The sequence below is a fragment of the Paramormyrops kingsleyae genome, chromosome 13 (genome assembly GCF_048594095.1).
Source record: "Paramormyrops kingsleyae isolate MSU_618 chromosome 13, PKINGS_0.4, whole genome shotgun sequence".
Classification (NCBI taxonomy): domain Eukaryota; kingdom Metazoa; phylum Chordata; class Actinopteri; order Osteoglossiformes; family Mormyridae; genus Paramormyrops; species Paramormyrops kingsleyae.
This window is the reverse complement of record NC_132809.1, coordinates 32,485,326-32,503,528: the sequence shown is the minus strand read 5'-3', so window position 1 is coordinate 32,503,528 and position 18,203 is coordinate 32,485,326.

Below are 18,203 nucleotides of genomic sequence, written 5' to 3'. Positions count from 1 at the left end.
TTAGCAATTAAAATAATCAATCTTCCGGACTTAACAGCTGCTCAATAAGTTTTCCGCTGGTTTCGAGACGAGGGGAGTGGCGCTCCACTTTTAGCCGTCCTTCAGCGATGACATCACAGAGCCTCCCCCTCCCACTCCCCCGCCCCGCTCGTCCTTGCGGTGTAGCGGTCCTCCAGGGCCTCCGTGTCAGCCGTGTCTGCTGTGTTGTTTCTTTGTTATAAATAACAACAGGCCACCTGGACGAGCAGCGGTACCTGGTCGGCAGAGGTTTAATGGTCCCGCAGGCTACCAGCAACGGCTCGCCTCTGATCCCAGATAATGGGACTGATGGGAAATGCGGTGGACTGATGGTTGGCATTGACGGATGGCTCCAGACAAACATGTGCTGACAACCGGCGAATACGGGGCAGCGTTGCAGAAAGGTCAAACCTGAAAAAGCGCCTGCGTGACTTTCAAAGTTTCAGCCGACCCCTGTAATTAGGGCTCTTTGTGCGTGTCTGATGATCTGAGAAATAATCTTAATTTAATAATAAGGTCAAAATAGCAAAATGACAAATTCATGAAAGTATTGCAACGCACATGTTTAAAAATTAACCACTATGCTCTTTAGATTCTGCCAGTCAGTTGCCAGTCAGTTGTCATATAAAATCACTGCACCAGAGTGCGCTCTGCAGTGGCACAGTTACCTCTGACCTCCAGGGCTGCGGGGGTTGAGTTTCCTCACGTGCATGGAGATTGCGTGTTGGATCTGGGATGGAGATTGCGTGTTGGATCTGGGTTTCCTCCTGCAGTCTGAAAGCATGCAATCAGTCCAACTGGCATGATTTTCTGTATGTGCCTTGTGATGAACTGGAATCCTGCCCAAGGTCTCCCCCAGCCCTGTGCCCTGTGCTGCCTGGGATTGGCTCCCCCTATAATCTTATTAGGGTTAGGGGCTATAAAATGGATGGATGGATGGATGGATGGATGGTGATCTTAGTACTGTGTGTGTACATTTTTTGGCAGGCAACTACAAACAGCTAAATTTTTTTAATGTTGCACAGTATATTGTTTTGCTGTTACTGAATGCAATACGGAAATTGCAAAACTCAGAGCAAAATTATTACAAATTACTGAAGCAGCAACAAAACCTTTAGCTTTCATTTCTAGGTGAAATGAAAATGCAAAGGCAGGTCATGTCTGGGGAAGTATGAAAGCACGGGGGGAGGGCACTCTGTCTCCTAAATTCACACCTGGGATGGTACATCTCCATGCCTGTCCAATTAGACCTCACCTGTACCCAAACACGGCTCGTGTGTGCTGCCCATTCACACCTGGGATGGTACATCTCCATGCCTGTCCACTTAGACCTCACCTGTACCCAAACACGGCTCGTGTGTGCTGCCCATTCACGCCTGGGATGGTACATCTCCATGCCTGTCCACTTAGACCTCACCTGTACCCAAACACGGCTCGTGTGTGCTGCCCATTCACGCCTGGGATGGTACATCTCCATGCCTGTCCACTTAGACCTCACCTGTACCCAAACACGGCTCGTGTGTGCTGCCCATTCACAGCGTTGCTTTTAATCCAAAACAAATGATTGCAGAGAAAAGGAGGTGGGGGTGGGGGTGGGGGTAAAAGAGAGCATTATCACCTTGGCCAGGCATCAGGGGTATAGAAAAAGAGGAAAAGGTCTGTGGCCAAATTCATCCCCCTTCCACTACAATCAATCTCTTGCCAAAAGAAATACACAATAACTAGACAGGAAGGGGCAAGATTTATGGGCCAGAAGCATCTCCACTGACCGGCATCCAGCAGACCTGCCCCGCTCCTCCGACGGCTCTCTGTCTTCCTCAGACCCCTGTGATGATCTACTGCTGATGTACTGCTGCTTTACAGGTACCTCACCTCTGTTTAATGACATCAGCAAGCCATTTACTGATCTCATCTACATTCTCAACAAGGCCGGGAAATGCCTACCGTATTCACTATAATATACGTAAATTTAAAAAGTCATTTCTTTGCTCCTGTTCAAAGATTGTGCTTCTTCTCTTATAATGCACATTTTATTATACATTGAGTTCTTTAATCTAAATACATTTCTTGTCACTATATATTATGTTGTGTGGAGAGATTTCTTAATATTTTTCTGGTTTATTTTAAACATTTGTACTGTCCATTCCACTCACATAGACTCTAGCTCCATATCGGTCTGAGGAAATGTTTATTTAACATTAATAATGGCAAAGTATCCGACCATGGAACTTAATATATATTGCATTAATATATTCATCTATTTAGATACCTATTGTATACCTATTGTATAGCTATTGTATACCACTATTGACTTTATAATAAATTTATTTATTGATTAATATAGTATTATTAAAAATACCCCTGATATCTTGGGATTAGATTTAATCTGCTCTGTAATGGTTCAAAATTTGTTTGTAACTAGTTTTAAACTTTAATATCTTAGAACAAATATCCTTAGATCTCTGCAAGTCTTATTTTAAACCAAAATATACAGAAATCGCATTTATACAACTAAATCTTCAATAATTCTGATTAACTATGTCCTGGAGAACAAAGAAACCCCTTGTTTGAGTTTAGGCATTGTCATCTGTTTCTAACAAATTTGTTCAGACTGTTGCTGCCTTCAACTCAGAGCTCTTAGCCAAACAAGGCCGAATGTTTAACCCTGTTTAACACGTGCTCTGCCTCCTGGCAGTCCTAACGTTTGTGAACCTGAAGGCTTTAAGGTTGTGTTAATATATGCCAAGGTTGTCCCTAAGGTGTTCAGTGACACTGCAGCACTGCAAAACTGTTTCACTGCTAAGTACAAACCCAGTCCAGAAGCTGATTTCTTTCAACGCTGGAATCCAAGTTAACTTTTTAGGGCCGTTGGGCTACTTAGTTACACATAATTAAACGTTGCATTTACCATCACATTGTATTGGTTTTGTGTTGCTGATTTATTTGCATGGATAACACATTTTTCAAAGTACTATTGACAACAGCATAAGAACTCGAGAAAGCTAAAAAAAAAAAAAAAGATGCAATTCCTGGGAAATTACATGAGTTTCCCGGGAGCTAAATCTCGATGCAGTGAAACTCTGAGGTGCCTTTTGAAGCCCAGATGATAAAATGCAGCAGAGTACGTGAGAAAGTGCTGCTTGCTTCTCTCTGTGTGTATCGGTACGAGTCTCGCCAGAGATCACGGAGGAGCAAAATACAGCAGATAGAGGGATAGAGCAATACATCAAGACATATTTGTTTAATGAGTCTAACGGTGAAATGATGTATAGAACACAGCAGGCCTTCAGTACCAGCAGCTTGTGGGAAACAGATAGAATCAGGGAATGTGACCGCTCACTCCGTCTCTAAAGCTCGCCTCTTTATCTACAGCTTCTTTACTGGGTTATAAATGAGGGGGAACAGGGGACCACGACAAAGAAATAATATTGGTAGGAGGGTCTTCCGCCCCCAAAAATATAACAATAAAATGATGAATTACATATACATTGGAAATAGGGGTGTAAGAACCAGGGGGGGGGGGGGGGGGTGTCTCCTGCAATGTTCAATTTGGCGTAATTCGTTCCCACCTAATAAATAGACCTTAGCATTTAAATTATTAAGTTGTGCAACTCTCCCCCCAATATGTATAACTTTGTATTTCAATTATTAAGTTTCACCCCCCCTCTCCCCAATATCAAGCTCTCTCTTTCACCATTGATTGTAAATCTTAATGAAGAGCCATGAATTTATTTGTAATGTGAGGCTGTTTTCTAGCAGTAACAAATCCTTAGTTTTGCTGAAACAGATATTTCATCTTAATATGCAAAGTAAAAGATGAAAGTTCTAAATTATGCCTTGTGTCTACAAAATATTTGCATGGCGTGATGGTTGAAAGAATCATGCACTGTAGTTGCATGTCTTCCTTTGCTGACTTAGTAAATATTTCCCCTACATTATATAATAACAAAGGGTTCAGCTGTTAATCCCTTTCCACCTTAAATGTTGTCCTTCATTCTCATAAAAATTTAAATCCTCTGCATGCCTACATATGTTACAACTGGCAATTAATAAGCACCAAATAATACGGATGAGCTACCATAAGCTATGCAGCCTCTTTTTTAGGGTCTAATAAGTGAATATCTCAGCATAAAGCTGTTAAAGCAGCTCTCCAGAGTAGTTCTGAGATTAATATTTAAATGGGAGTTTTTAATATTCAGTCGAAATAATGGTAATCATTCATATACACTGTGCGATAAGTTACATAAATTGTGCTTAATTCAATAATGGTGCGCGGTGTAAAACAACATACACCGGTTCAAAGTGCAAGCTTTTATTCTCTATAACTGCGCTGGTAGTCTGTTTTTGTCCCAAGATGATGAATATGATTATGATTATGCAAATGAAGATGCATAGGGCCCATTTTACACCTGCGCAATCTTGCTCTAAACCGGAAGTGGCTGCCTCTCCAGGTCTCACACTCAACTCTCTGTCAGGAAAGGAGTCTAGTAATCAGGTTTGTGGGGCCCAGTGTCGCTTGTGGCCTGTGGCGTACTGACCAGTTTCAGGTAGCATCAGGCAGAAAACCTGGCATTGTGAAAAGACCATGTTTGCCTGGAAGTAATTAAACAGATGCTCTGGATCCTGCTCTTGAGATTCCTTATGCAATGGAAAGGTAGGCAGACAACAGAAGGGCCCAACATTTCACTTGCAGAAAATTAAAGAAAAACAGATATTCAAATGGTTGATCCTTGCATTGAAGATACTTGTCTGTAAATTAGTTCCTACTTCATAATTCCCCACTTAAGCGCATTCCAATCATGCGAGTACTTTCACAAACACAAGTGTAAAAAGGCACTTCAAAAACGACATGCGGAAGCCTTTGAAGAAGCACACAACTTTAGTCACACATCAGACTGTCTGTGTATATGGGAGCTAAAAGTTTATTCAGGTATAATCCAATGTGAATGTGTTTAGCTCGCATAATTAACATTTAAATGTTCTTTTATGCAAGTCACTCCTGAGATACGTTATGCATTGAAAAGAGATGTGTGGTGCATTGCAGATGCACCAAAGACTCCAAGTGAACGTGACACCCAACAGGGAAGATGGTTTTATTTACTCTCAGAATGAGTGGATTTGCAAGCGAGTTACACTGGTCTGGGGACCACTGATTCTGCTGGATATTTCAAGCCAGGGGCAAGCCTAGTAACAGCAGCCTTGGGACTTAACTTACACCCCCCCACCCCGCCCACTGTTCCTCCTGCCCCTTAAATTGTAACCTGCAATATGGGTTTTTCCCAACACAAATCAAAAATCGGCTTGCTGGGTCTTTCCGATACTCCACAGTGGCTCTTCTTATTTATGACCATCTTGGCAAGTCTTCGTGGCACTACTGTCTGCAAAAGAAGCCGACACACAGTTTCCCTTAAAATAGTCCATGGACTTTTTTATCAGGCTTCAAAGATCTGATTTATTTATTTCCCCGTCCCACGTTCCATTTAATTACCCATTTCACGTGGTCTCATTTGACTCGCCGAAAATCGAAACATTTATCACCCTCAGCCGAAAATGAAAAGGCACGTCTTGCTCCGTGAGACGGCCATCCTCTGGGCTCCCACAGAGCTGTGCTTAAGCCTCGCGTCTATCAGTCGCCTCCTGAAGGGCGTCTCCTTCATCCCATACTCTCCCTCGTCGTGTTCCGAGAGGGTCTGTCCTCCAGTTGATTTGCGATGAGCAATATGACCTTTTCGCCACATCAAGTGCCGGGGTTCATCATGTCAGGGTCGCGCGCCATGTCACGATGGCATCGAGCTCTTTGCTTGACTCCGTTAATGTTTCTCAGAGTGTGATTTAAAGTGAAACCTCACCCGATGCGAGATGACATGGGGATGCTAATAAGTGTCCAGTCTGGGGCCACCACACTGGCGGCAACGCAGTGGGAAGCGTCCCGCCAAGACGTGCCACACACTGCTTCCACGTCCTGGGCTGGCGGAGTCGGACAGTCGCATCGCCTGTGCCCACTGAGATAGCAGACAGCTGCCAAGGAGAAGCCCCAGGATGACATGAGGAGACAAGGGAGTGGGGCAAGCGGTGGGCCTGGTCACCTCGCATTAGGACCGTCAATCAGGATCCCTGCTGGACGGCGGTGAGGACAGACACAGGGCTACATGGGGCCACGGCGGCTGAGCCAAACCGCCACAGTGCCGCAGGAGTCACGGACACAGCGACCTCGTGTCACACGAAGAGCAATGACCTACTAAGACAAACCAGAAGTCAAATGGCCAGACTTTGCTGAAGATTCTACATCTACGCTTCAATGAAGAAATTATTACTTACAACAGCAATATCATCTTATATAGCTTCAGTGAAGGATTATGATAAAACAAAGGATATTTAGTAGCCTTAGTGAGAATGTAATCAGTATAATTGTGATAGTAATTTTAGCACCATCTGGAATAAAATATTAACATACACTGGGGTTTCCAAGATTACAGGATGCCAATTTCCATGCCATGAAAGGAACAGATTCTCAATTAAAATGAATCTACAAGTACAGCCCATACTGTAGCATCTGTGAAACAAGTAGCCATGAAATTCCAAGCACAGGATGTCGCAATGGGAGATGCAACGGAAATGATGTGTCCCAATAGATTGAAACTCTGGCCTGATTCACCCTTCCCCCAGAATTCAAGCTTGAGATGTCAATTTAAGGTGCTAACACCCATGAATGCTCAAATTATTTGTTTGTTCATTTTAGAAATCACAGTACCACACTCCTTTGAAGTTCTGTGCTTATGCTATTCAGCAGAAAGACACACAAATGACTGTTGTTACTTGAGCATGACAGTTTGAGTATGAGTTGTGTTCGATTCATCAGCTTTGGTATGAGCTGAGGTTCATACATCAACTTGGGTATCAGTTGTGATTGATACACCAATCATTTTACGACTTGTGGTTGATAGACCAGATTCTGTATGAGCTGTGGTTGATACAAAAGTGATTTAATGATTTGTGGTTGACAGATCAGATTCTGTATGAGCTGTGGTTGATACATGAGCTTGAGCATGATCTGCGATGTATGCGATGTGTATGGGATTCTGAAAAGTTGTTTTTGTTCTTTAGAGATACATTACAAATTACAAACTGTTTTATATTCCTGATCACCTAGCTATACAGCAGCTGGCAAGCCAGAGATTATTTTTGTTAATCCATTCTGCTGAGCACCCAAGTTGAACACTGGACAGGTCCTTCATGACATGGGCAACTTTCTGCAGCACCTGCCAAACATCTACCCAGCGCTCAGCCACTATCCAGCCTGCATTTTTCACACTGCCACTGCTCATTATAAAAAGATACACTGTCTACGACTGTAACATCACTAATTATCTTGGCCAAAAAGCTGTTACCTCTATACGGAAAAAAAGAAATTCTAACTTCCAGGAGATTTTTATTTACTATGTTTATGCAAGTCTAAATCACATTTAGATTATTATCCAAGTTCAAATTTATAGCCATAGAGTCATGCTAATTCTTCATACATTGTTTTGTTTCTCCATTCTTGAAAGCTTATTGTTCTTCTGGACGGTAGCCCCACAGTGAAGGATTAAACTTTACAGCACGTCTCCTTTGTAATTAGCCGTTAGCCCGTCCACCCGGGGGTGGGGGAGGGAGGCAGGGGAAGAGGCCTGTAGCCACCACTTAGCACTTTGTCTGTTGGAGTGTCATGCCATGGCATGTCACATTCCGTCCCATCCACCTCGTTACCGTGCCAGCGATGGCCGACCGGGCGGCGGAGGCAGCGGTCGCATAGCGTTGTGTCTCATCATCTCATCCCGTCTCTTCTGACACCAGGGCGATCCATCAGACACGACGGTCGCTGGTTCGGGGCACCCGGGCACAGAGCTGCCCCCCCCCCATCCTTCCCCTTCGCCATGTAGCCGCCTCCTCCTGGCTCGGCCCCAATCTCCCAGCTAGCCTCGCCTCTGCAAATAGATTTTCTTCTCTATTTATAACTGGCATCCGTCTTCCTTTCAGGGCTTTCAATGTAGGTAGCTGTTCTGTATTAAATGAACAATCTTTATAGACGGAACAGAGTCCTAACAAGTCTCATTTTCGGGACAGCTTGGGTATAAGTCTCGGAGAACAGCCAGACCCCTCGCTCTACAAATCAAGCCTAACCTGCAATGTTTTCCGTGTAATTTTTATACGGATTTGACTGGCCGACTAGCTGGTGGTAATAGGTTGTTGGGGAAAGGCCAGTAGGACTGTTTTCTCGCCGCATGATTGATAGATGCGGTCGGCATTTTTCATTTATATCTCCCCATTCCAGATCAGTTAAGTTTATGAAAAATGAAACAAAACAAGCAAGAAAAATGCCCACAGATTACGGAGAGGCAAACTCATAGATCTCGGCTCGGCACACATCCGGCCGCAGATTGTCTGCGAACATTAAGTTATCTAAATGAAAATCAATACTATATGTGCCAGCATTTACTGTGGAGGACAAGTGCCCCAAGAATGGGAACTAATAAAGCTTTTAGCTCCGGAACACGTCGGCACGACGACGGCAACACAACCGCAAGATGGCCCTTAATTAGCTTGAGGCTGATTAGACAAGAGTTAAACGTATAACAAGGAGGGTTTTTTTTAAGTGGTCACGGCTCTGGGGTAGAGTGGCCTGTGTGAGGGGGAATCGGTCAATGCAACTCATGTATGCCGGCAAAAAAAGAGACTGAAGAGGAATGAAGGTGTCGCTCTGCTAGTCAACATTAGCATGTAAAGTTTTAACAAAATCATAATGACGTCTCACTCCACCCCCCCATCCCCCCCCCCCCCGCCCCGAGAGCATGAAGCCTTGAACTGGAAAACGCACATTAAATGTTATTTAATCATTGATAAATGCTGTGAATTGACTTTCACAGCTTAATATGTAAAGTAAGGACAGCTGATTGTATGGTCTGATCATTTATTCTGCAGTTAAAACACTTTTGTTATTGTATTCTTCCAAGAGCAATAAAATGAAACTTGATGGTCAAAAAAAAAATGTCCAGCATTAAAGGTGAATACAGTCATCTGTCTAGGAATGGCTATTATCTGAAAGGCTTTATGATAGTCTGAATGATTTTGCTGATGTCAACGTTTGGACAACAGTCCAATAGCAGGATTAATAACAAGGTAATCTGGATTTGCTGGTTCCTTGCTTTCTGATTATAGCAAGGAGCCAGACATTGGCCAGAACCTAATACATTCAGCCTCTCTTTTCTCAATTATATGAAGTACATTAACTCTCCCATCCCCACGAGTCATTTCTGTCTCCGTCTCTTCCTGGCTGCACACAGACACACGTTGTACATATTACAGCAGCACACACATGAATGGAGATAGCGTGCACAACAATCACACAGCGGAAGCTCCGTCTCACAAAGTGGAACAGATTCTCTGTCTGTTTAATCTCCTCGACTTGTTTTATTGGCCAGTTAAGCCACCGCCTAGGTCTCTGAAAGAGCTGAAAAGAAATGCATTAAACACAAAATGATCACAATAGTTGACGATAATTTATTCTCCAATGAGTGGCTGAGAGGCAACAAATTCAATGTCCACGCGCATATTGTAGTTATGTTTATAAATGGTTTCGCCTTAATCTGATGAAGAATAATCAAAGAAAATGATAAACTCGCATTCAAAAAAAAAAAGGTTGGTCTGAAAATAGGTGACGTGACAGAGTAATAGGAATATTCTATAAGATACCCCCATTCTCCAGATTCCCATGCTGGTTAAAATGTGGAAATTTCTACACGGAGAATGCAGCCAGGCGGAAGACAGGAACCCGGGCGGCGCTAATAAATCAGCGCGGTCCCTGGCGGCACGCGGCAGCGGGGGAATTCTGCCGGCAGAGACCGGCACACGTTGACCCAAGCTGGAGCTTAGCGAGAAATGATGTTCTCTTAAACAGTGCCCCTGCAGGGATCCTTGCCGTGTCCCCTTCCCTGACAAATTAGAAGTGCCCCTCCGACGACGGCGTCGCTCCCGCCGCTGAAAAAAATACGGTCCGATTTAGCAATGCACAAACTGCCCATTTTCTCGCTGCATAAAGAGACCATTTATTGGGGAGCCTTAGGACACCAGCAGCTCAGTACAAAGAACCATATCTGAAAAATGACCCCTATCTGAGGCTTCCAACATGGCTAAGCCCCCCAGGGAAAACACCATGTTTCAGCTTATGGGCATGTTACAAAAAAAGAAGAAGAAAATAGATATAAAGAAACCCCTTTTATGTTTGTGTTTCAAATGGTCACAACTAAGTAATGGTTTTTCCTGATAAATTGTCCATCTACCCTAAAGAACATTGTTCTTATCAGAACAGATGCTATAATTCATCCTCAGACTCACTATTTTTCTCTTTGCAAAAATAAAATATTATATGTTCACATTTAATACGTACGTCTTTTTAGCCGCGTTTGTCGATATCACGGATTTAACAACATATTTTTCTCCAAGTATCTGTTTTTGTATGTTTGCAGAGATGTATACTTAAACTGAAAAAGAAGGAATTGCTATAGCAGCTGAAAATCATCGTGTGGAAACTACCGTTTTTGCACTTCATAAGACACTGAGTATAATGTGTTTCCATTGTGGGCATTTATATGGAAAGGTGAAGTCAATCAGTGAAAAGGAAGACGTACCATGAATTATAATAAGTCTATGACTGAACGGGGAGGTGCATGGTTTTATCTATATATCCAGAATCAAAAGAAGAAACTTGTCTTATATTAGGAATTAAGATTATATGCAGTATGATTACTCGCTTGGGATGTAACTCCTTGTAATGGCAGGTTTGGTGTAGATGCAGTACAGTAATGAGCAGAAGCATGTCAGCGAAGACTCTTTCCTGTGAAGACTGCTCCCGATATTGGCTCTTTGTCAGGACTGTATACAAGGGGCAACCACATCCTCCTGAGCAATCCAGGGGAAGAGCTGGTCTGTTATAAGCAATGTGTATATAATATATTTTAGGAGAAATCATTTATTTCTATTATCTGTTTATTGAAATATTAATATTGTTTAGAATCTTCTTTATGAATATGTCTACTTGTTTGAACTTGGAGGAATCTGATTGTGCAAAATGGGCAAAAAAGGAAGCGGGAAAGGGATCCTGAATAAATTGTTAAAATACTGAATTTGCCTCCATCCGTTGTTGATTATTTGGAAGATGCTGCATCCACCTTTTAGGTGATCCCATTCAGGTTGGCTCTTATCTGTGAGTATTTAACGCAAGAAGTCATCTTTTCTGTTGAGGTATAGAGTACTGACGGGGTACAACAGAAGGTGTAAAGAGACAGTGTAGGTAGGGTCGCCACCTAACGTATCATTAAACATCACTAAAAAGGAACTGCATTACAGCTGGTCAAACATAACATTTTTAAAAAGGCGTCACTAACTATTTTGAGTCAATCCAGCATAAAACCAAGGTAACAGTTTGAATCCTCCATTAGCTAAAATGGATAGATATTCTCCCAATATATCTGTGTATGCTGTGTTGTTTCTTTTCAATCGAGTTTATTGCACTACAGTGTCGTCGTCCCCCCCCCCCCTCCGTAAAATGGAGCCACAGGGAATGGAGAGAGATAACAGCAGTAAATATGGCCACCATCCACCAGGAAGAGTCAGGCCAGAGGACAGGTTCAGTAATCCCAGCGATAATATTGGCAGCCTTCTGATGACTACCAGCACAAGAAATACCCATGGACCTCCATCCATTTTTATTGTGCCTGGACTGCAATGTTGTATTTCCTACCTGGCCCTGCTGCCGCACACACGCCGCACTCGAAAACAGAAATCCATAATATCGATCCTCCTGTGTCACCACAATTATTCTTTAGAAACAGCCATTGAAAACAAATTACATCTGCACTGCCTTTCATCCGATTGCTCGGGGTGACCAATGCCCAGTCCTTTCTGCCTCTGGTGATTTCACCGTTAGCGCTGTATAACTAACGATGGCGGGGGGGGGGGGGGGGGGGGGGGACAGGGTGGGAGGGGGGTTATTTAGAACTTCGGGGAAACAAAAGCTTATGCTAGTGACACTACGATGAATAAGGAAGCACAATTAATATGAAAGCGGGGGATAGAAAAGATACTCAGGAAGGTCTAACCCTGCTGCAGGCCATTTTAGTAAGAATCAAACAGCACATCAAACAGCAGGAGAACCCAATTAGAACAATCTGCCATTAATTAGTTTTAATTCAGCAATGCTGCAACTATGAATTCAGTAACAACAGTCTTACCCTTCTGTGCTTACATGTCTTGCAGTAGCTCTGCAATTTGCAAACAGCATTTGAAATTTGGAATAATATTTAAGGACATGAGTACTAAATGATGACTTGTGTAACGTTTGATTTTTATTTTATTTTATTTTATTTTATTTTTGTCAGATGGTGGACTAGCCGACTGCAGATTCTGGTTTTTTAAACTAATTACATGAGCTGTGTTAAGATGTGAGCGGTGTGTGAGCCAGCCATCCAGCTCAGCTCCATTTCCATCCATTTTCCCAGAAGCACATCCGAATCAGAATGTACGTCTAATGCGTAATTTAGAGGGGAAGCACTCATAAAAATCATTGTGGACATTCCTGTTCTAATGCACCAGTGTAATCCTGCTAATTCTTGCAATCAATGGTTTTCAGCAAAGCACTTTTTTCCTCATTACATTTTCTTAACACGATTTATTAACATTGAAACTGTAAGTGCATTTTGCTGTATACTCCTATTGAATACCAATGAGATTGAGCTTTAGGGCAATTCAGGCTTTTTCATAATTTCTCATTATATGATAAACAATTAAACAAAATGAAGTATCGGCCATAAAATGGTGATTTTAACATGCATGCAAATATGTATCCAGTTCTAAGATGCAGCATGTTATTCCAGGTTGTGATTAGGAAGAAAAATCAATCCACCCATCTTCCAAACACTTATCCTGATTTGGGCTTCTGGAAGCCATATGCCAGTCGTAGACACCCTAGGATTCAGGACAGGGGTGCAATAGTTATACACGCAACAGGCATTTTAGAGACGACAATCACCCTACCTGCATGTTTTTGGAGGGAGGTGGAAACTGAAGACTGTGGAGGAAGCCGGGAAAAAAGGGGAAGAAACTGCAAGCTCTACACAAAGACATGACTTTCGAAAATCTGTGTATATTTGGTGGTTTAGTAACACTTACTTAGCACAAAGTGAATAGGGCAAAATGTTCTACTTTTAATCAGCTTTAGTTAGATCCAGATGTTTCTCACCGGAAAAGTCTTCTGTGATGTCACCGACATCAGAAGAAGTCACTCTCGTTAATTCTCCTTTTTGTCACGCGTCCCTGGTTAGAGGCAACATTTTTGATGTTAAGCCCTGACCACACAAGTCATAATGGTGGACTTCCTGCACCGTGGGAACACCAAACTTTGGGGCATTAGGAAAACTGATGGCCTTGTTGACGTGAACATGGGCGACAGACCCCCTTGCACAAGTCCCCTTATATGAAGCATTGATTTTTATGTCTGGGCTCACTGCTAGAGCCATTTATTCTTCTCAGGCTAACCGTATTCACAGCAATAGGCCAAACGCTCTTTCTTTTTTCCCTTTGCCCCTTTCCAGTAAAACTTGAACTGTATGCTCACCAGCGCTCCCACTTGTGCTTTGTACTGGACTCGTGTCAAGATTAGTGGCTTAAATACTTCAAATGATGCTGGTGGCAATAAGGCTGTCATTTCCCAGACTGCCTCTGGCTCATAGCAGGGCCCTCAATAAGCACTCAGCTCATGCTATAGGCAATGCCAACTTCGCAAAAAAATGAACTTGCCACTTGCCTCCTTCTGTGTTCCTCTCTGCTTTCATTCCTCGTTTTGTACCATCAAGCCAGTCTAAGTCCTACTTCGTCATAATTCCATGTTTGCATTGATACAAAAATTTGCATTGAATTTAAATGTGATTATTTGTTTGCACAAATAAAACTGCAAAATTTTATATCAAAAACCCCATATTATATTAAAGTCCCAATAGAGTTCCATACTACGATTAAGGAAAAATATAAATATTCAAATATTTTGGCCTGTAGTATATTTATATTTATATATATACATATTTTACCTTTTCATTAAGTAATTTTTGCTACTAAATGAAGAAACATTGCACCAAATAGCAAAGTAACAGATCCAGTGAGAGTGAATTTCAGAAATAATCTCTCATATATTTTCTTTTAATTCATTTAAGCGATACATTAATAAACAGACACTCATAAGAATAAAATACTTTCCCCTTGTTTTCCTCGTGCAGCTGCTGTTTTGTGTCTTCCTAATTTCGCTCTCTTTGTCATTCAGGGTGCCCAGTGTACTCTATGCATACATTTCCAGTGTATTATGCAGACGTGCTTTGATTAAGCAGGAGCGACCATCTAGCAGCTAATGTGTTCATTACCTACTGCATTCATTATTTTTAAAAATTAGAGAAGGAATCTGTTAATAACAACCTGAGAGTGAAGATTGAGCTAGGAGATAAGATTTTGTGTGTGTGTGTGTGTGTGTGTGTGTGTGTACAGCACAAGTGATTTTGTTTTCATAGCTTGATTAACCAAGCCCACAAAAAAAATCTTAGGAAATTTTAATGCTTATTTTAACTGTCATGCAATGGCAGCTGTAATTGACTAAATTTGTATGAGCTATGATGCAATAACTAAATTTATTAAATATAAAAGAACATTTTGGCTTGATTACTGGGAGAACATTAAGGGAGCTGCAATATTGTAACAACACAATTATCGCCGCTTCCTCAGGACATGCTGGTAGCGTTTTTAATGTATTAGCGAACCTTTGCTAACGAAGGAAAAAATTGGAGTGCAGCAGATTTTCAAAGTGCCAGTTGTATCCAATATCATTAAGAATTTATATAACTTTCCCTCAACATGACAAGTGTTTGGTTGGTGAGAAGATCTGCTAGGGCTGGGAAGTATCTCCATCCGTGTGGATCTCATGCGTTTCCATCTTGCACCACCCCTACTGTCGCCGACTCCATTGAAAGATGTACCCATTACAGAGTGACACGTTGGGCACAGTGGCCCATCACAGCATTCATCTCGCAATGTTTTATTTTAGCGAGCAGCCAGACCTGCGGAGAAACTAAGCTTTTCCCAGGCCCAGAAATAAAACCCAATATCTTATTTCTCTTTACTCACAACTTAGTATGTGCTGGTGTGTTGGTTCTGGGTGCTTAACTGGTTTGTGTCTTCTGTGTAAATTAAAGGTACTTAGAGCTCATCCATTTATGGTATTCTTCTATGGCATTCTTTCTCCTTTAGTCACTTGCCTTTATTCTCATTGATCCATATAGTTTTGGTTATGTATGCCAGTGGGGCTGGTTTCATGTTGCCATAGTGATTGATCACCACCTTGACGCTAACAGAAGCCTGAGTTAACGAAGTCCAGCTGGCTTTCATCAAGCCAATTAAATGGTTCGGCACAAATAGGGTTAGCTGGGCGGCTTTGGGAAAATGGTCATGTGTTAGACAACTACAGGCTTAAAGACGTTACCACTGTTACTTTTGGATTATATAGTTGAAGGGAATTAGAGTATTTTAAGTTAAAGTGCTTCTTTTTTGTGTTTAAAAGACAATCTATTACATTTTAGGTTTGCTACTGAAAGCCACAGTTTGTGAAGTCTGATGTAATAGACCTGTATTTTGTCAGTAATTCTTTTAAGATATGCATAAGCTTTATTGGTCTAAGTCTTAAAAAAATAAATAAATATATCTAGGCCATATGAGGGATAGTTCCATAATTTAAATAAGGTTACAGGCAAATATAATTAACCAAAAAAGTGCAGTGTGCAAAAACAGGGGGGCCAGAACTGTACAGCAATAGTTTTATGGTCTGGTAAACGAGGTTGGGGAGGGTCCGATTATAGAGTCTGATGAGAGCTGGTAGGAAAGAACTCCGGAAGTCCCCCATGATCTCCTTGGTTTGACCAGTATTAAGTGGCAACTGGTTTGGCTTGTAGCGCTTACCATCTCCTCCACCATGTCCTTCTACATCCCGCTGTTGCCATGTCATCTGCGAACATCTGTAGGTGACCTGTCCCCATCAGTGGTGGAACAACTGTACACTGGGCCCTAGGACCAAAATGGACCATGCCCCCCCCATTCCTGAATTCACACCTAGGGGCTGCCTATACCTTGCAGCAGTTGCAGATGATGGAATTTAAGCAGCCTCCAAATATCTTACCCATCATGCACTGCAGTAGTCATCAAATTCCACAAACATGCTTTTTTTCATTAAATACACGCCACGACAACATAGTTTGACTACAAGACATATATACAAACTATTACATTTCAAACATTTTTTAAGTATTTTACCAAATATTTTTTGTGTTGTCACCATAATTAGATTGTATGCATATAAAAGAGATACAAAAGTAGCATGTCACAAGTCCATACAATATGTATGACATCAGTGCCCTAATTCTCACAAATGTTTCACATTCATGTGAGAGTTATAGCTGGAGGGAGCCCTTGATATCACTTGGGGGACCTAAGCTGCAGGCTGCCCTGCCTTCCAGTCCGCCCCTGGTCCTCACACTGTGTCTTGTAGTGTGCTTTATTTCATTGTACGCATATAATCTAGCTTTTAAAGTATTGACGGACATCACCAAGAATATCAGTGACCAACAAGAGTTAAACCACATCTTTAGTTCATGCCTGGATTCATAATGACGGAGGAATATTGCCATATCTGAATGACCATCCATGGTAACTGCAGGCACTGCTTTCGGTCGTCATGCCTGTTTCCCTTCCTCTGTAAGTGTAGGTAGCTTTTCACCCAGTAGCCAGCCGTCCAGTAAGGTAGTATGCAAAGTTAAATAAGATCCATGACGAAGGATGGTTTCTGATTGGATATCTCTCCTCTCCTCTGTTCTCCACCTACAGTATTTTCCATGTCTTGAAGCATAAAGCATATTGAAATCAGTGTTTTGACAGAACATGATTCTGACGTCATCTGCAACTCCTCTACCGGAGTGTTATATATTGAATCTGTGAATCAGCTTCCACCAGTGTGGGGGGCCAGGAATACCCAGCCCTAATTACACCGTGCTGTCAGCGATCCTGCACGACCACACCCTCCGTTACTGTCGCACTCAGTCAAGATTCAACATTCTTTGTCACACAGGTATGCAAGTATAATGAGTAGTGAAATGTACTGCGATTTGGTCCTGTTACTGTGCAGGAAGTTTAGTAAATTAAATTAAAGGTTAATATGAAAATGCTAAGACTAAGGGACTGAAGATATATAGAAAAAATATATCCCAACAACATTACAATTATAGGCAATGTCTGTACAGTGTGCAATATAACAGAATACAATATATATATATATATATATATATATATATATATATATATATTTGTGTTGTAAAGTGCAATGTGCTAGTTGCTGTTGATTTCCAGAAGGCTATGCATTCTCTGCAAAATGTGTTTTTCTTGCAGCAAGGTCTTTGGTCTCATGCAATTCCATTATGATGGAATGAGGGAATGGGACTTCCCATTTACGTCCTTGAGGCATTTGTCGCTGGCCTGTCTAAAGCTGCATTGCGAAAAATGTCCACACACAATTGCTAACCATAACCCCCCCCCCCCCCCCCGCACATTGCTATTGAGAGCTGACCTGAAACTTTGTCTGTTCCTAATCTGCGTCTCTGCATCACTAGTTTCTGAATACAGAATTATTTGTGGTCTCCCAAATGTGGAATCTATTTTGTAGGTGTTTTACAGTATAAAGTACATTTCCAACTTAAGAGTGAACTTCCTTGATGATACCTCAGCAACAGGGGACCCAAATGCAGCGCTAACAGGAAGCCATGTCCCTAGACGAAGATCAAAAACTAGCAATGTAAGTAAAGGTGGAGAAGCCAGATAATCTATCCTGGGAGTGAAACAAAATGTGCAAATGTAGGGAGATACATCCACTACTATACAAAAGTTTGGCCCGAGCTGCTTACAAAGGAGATGGTGACGTGTCATGTCACATGACCTGGCCACCTGACCTACACCCAGTAGAGATGGACTGGGGGGAGTTTCACCAGAAAGAGAAGGAAAAACAGTCAATGAGTGCTCAGCATATATGTGGAACCATGACAGCTGGAAAAGCACCCCAGAAGGCCACCTCA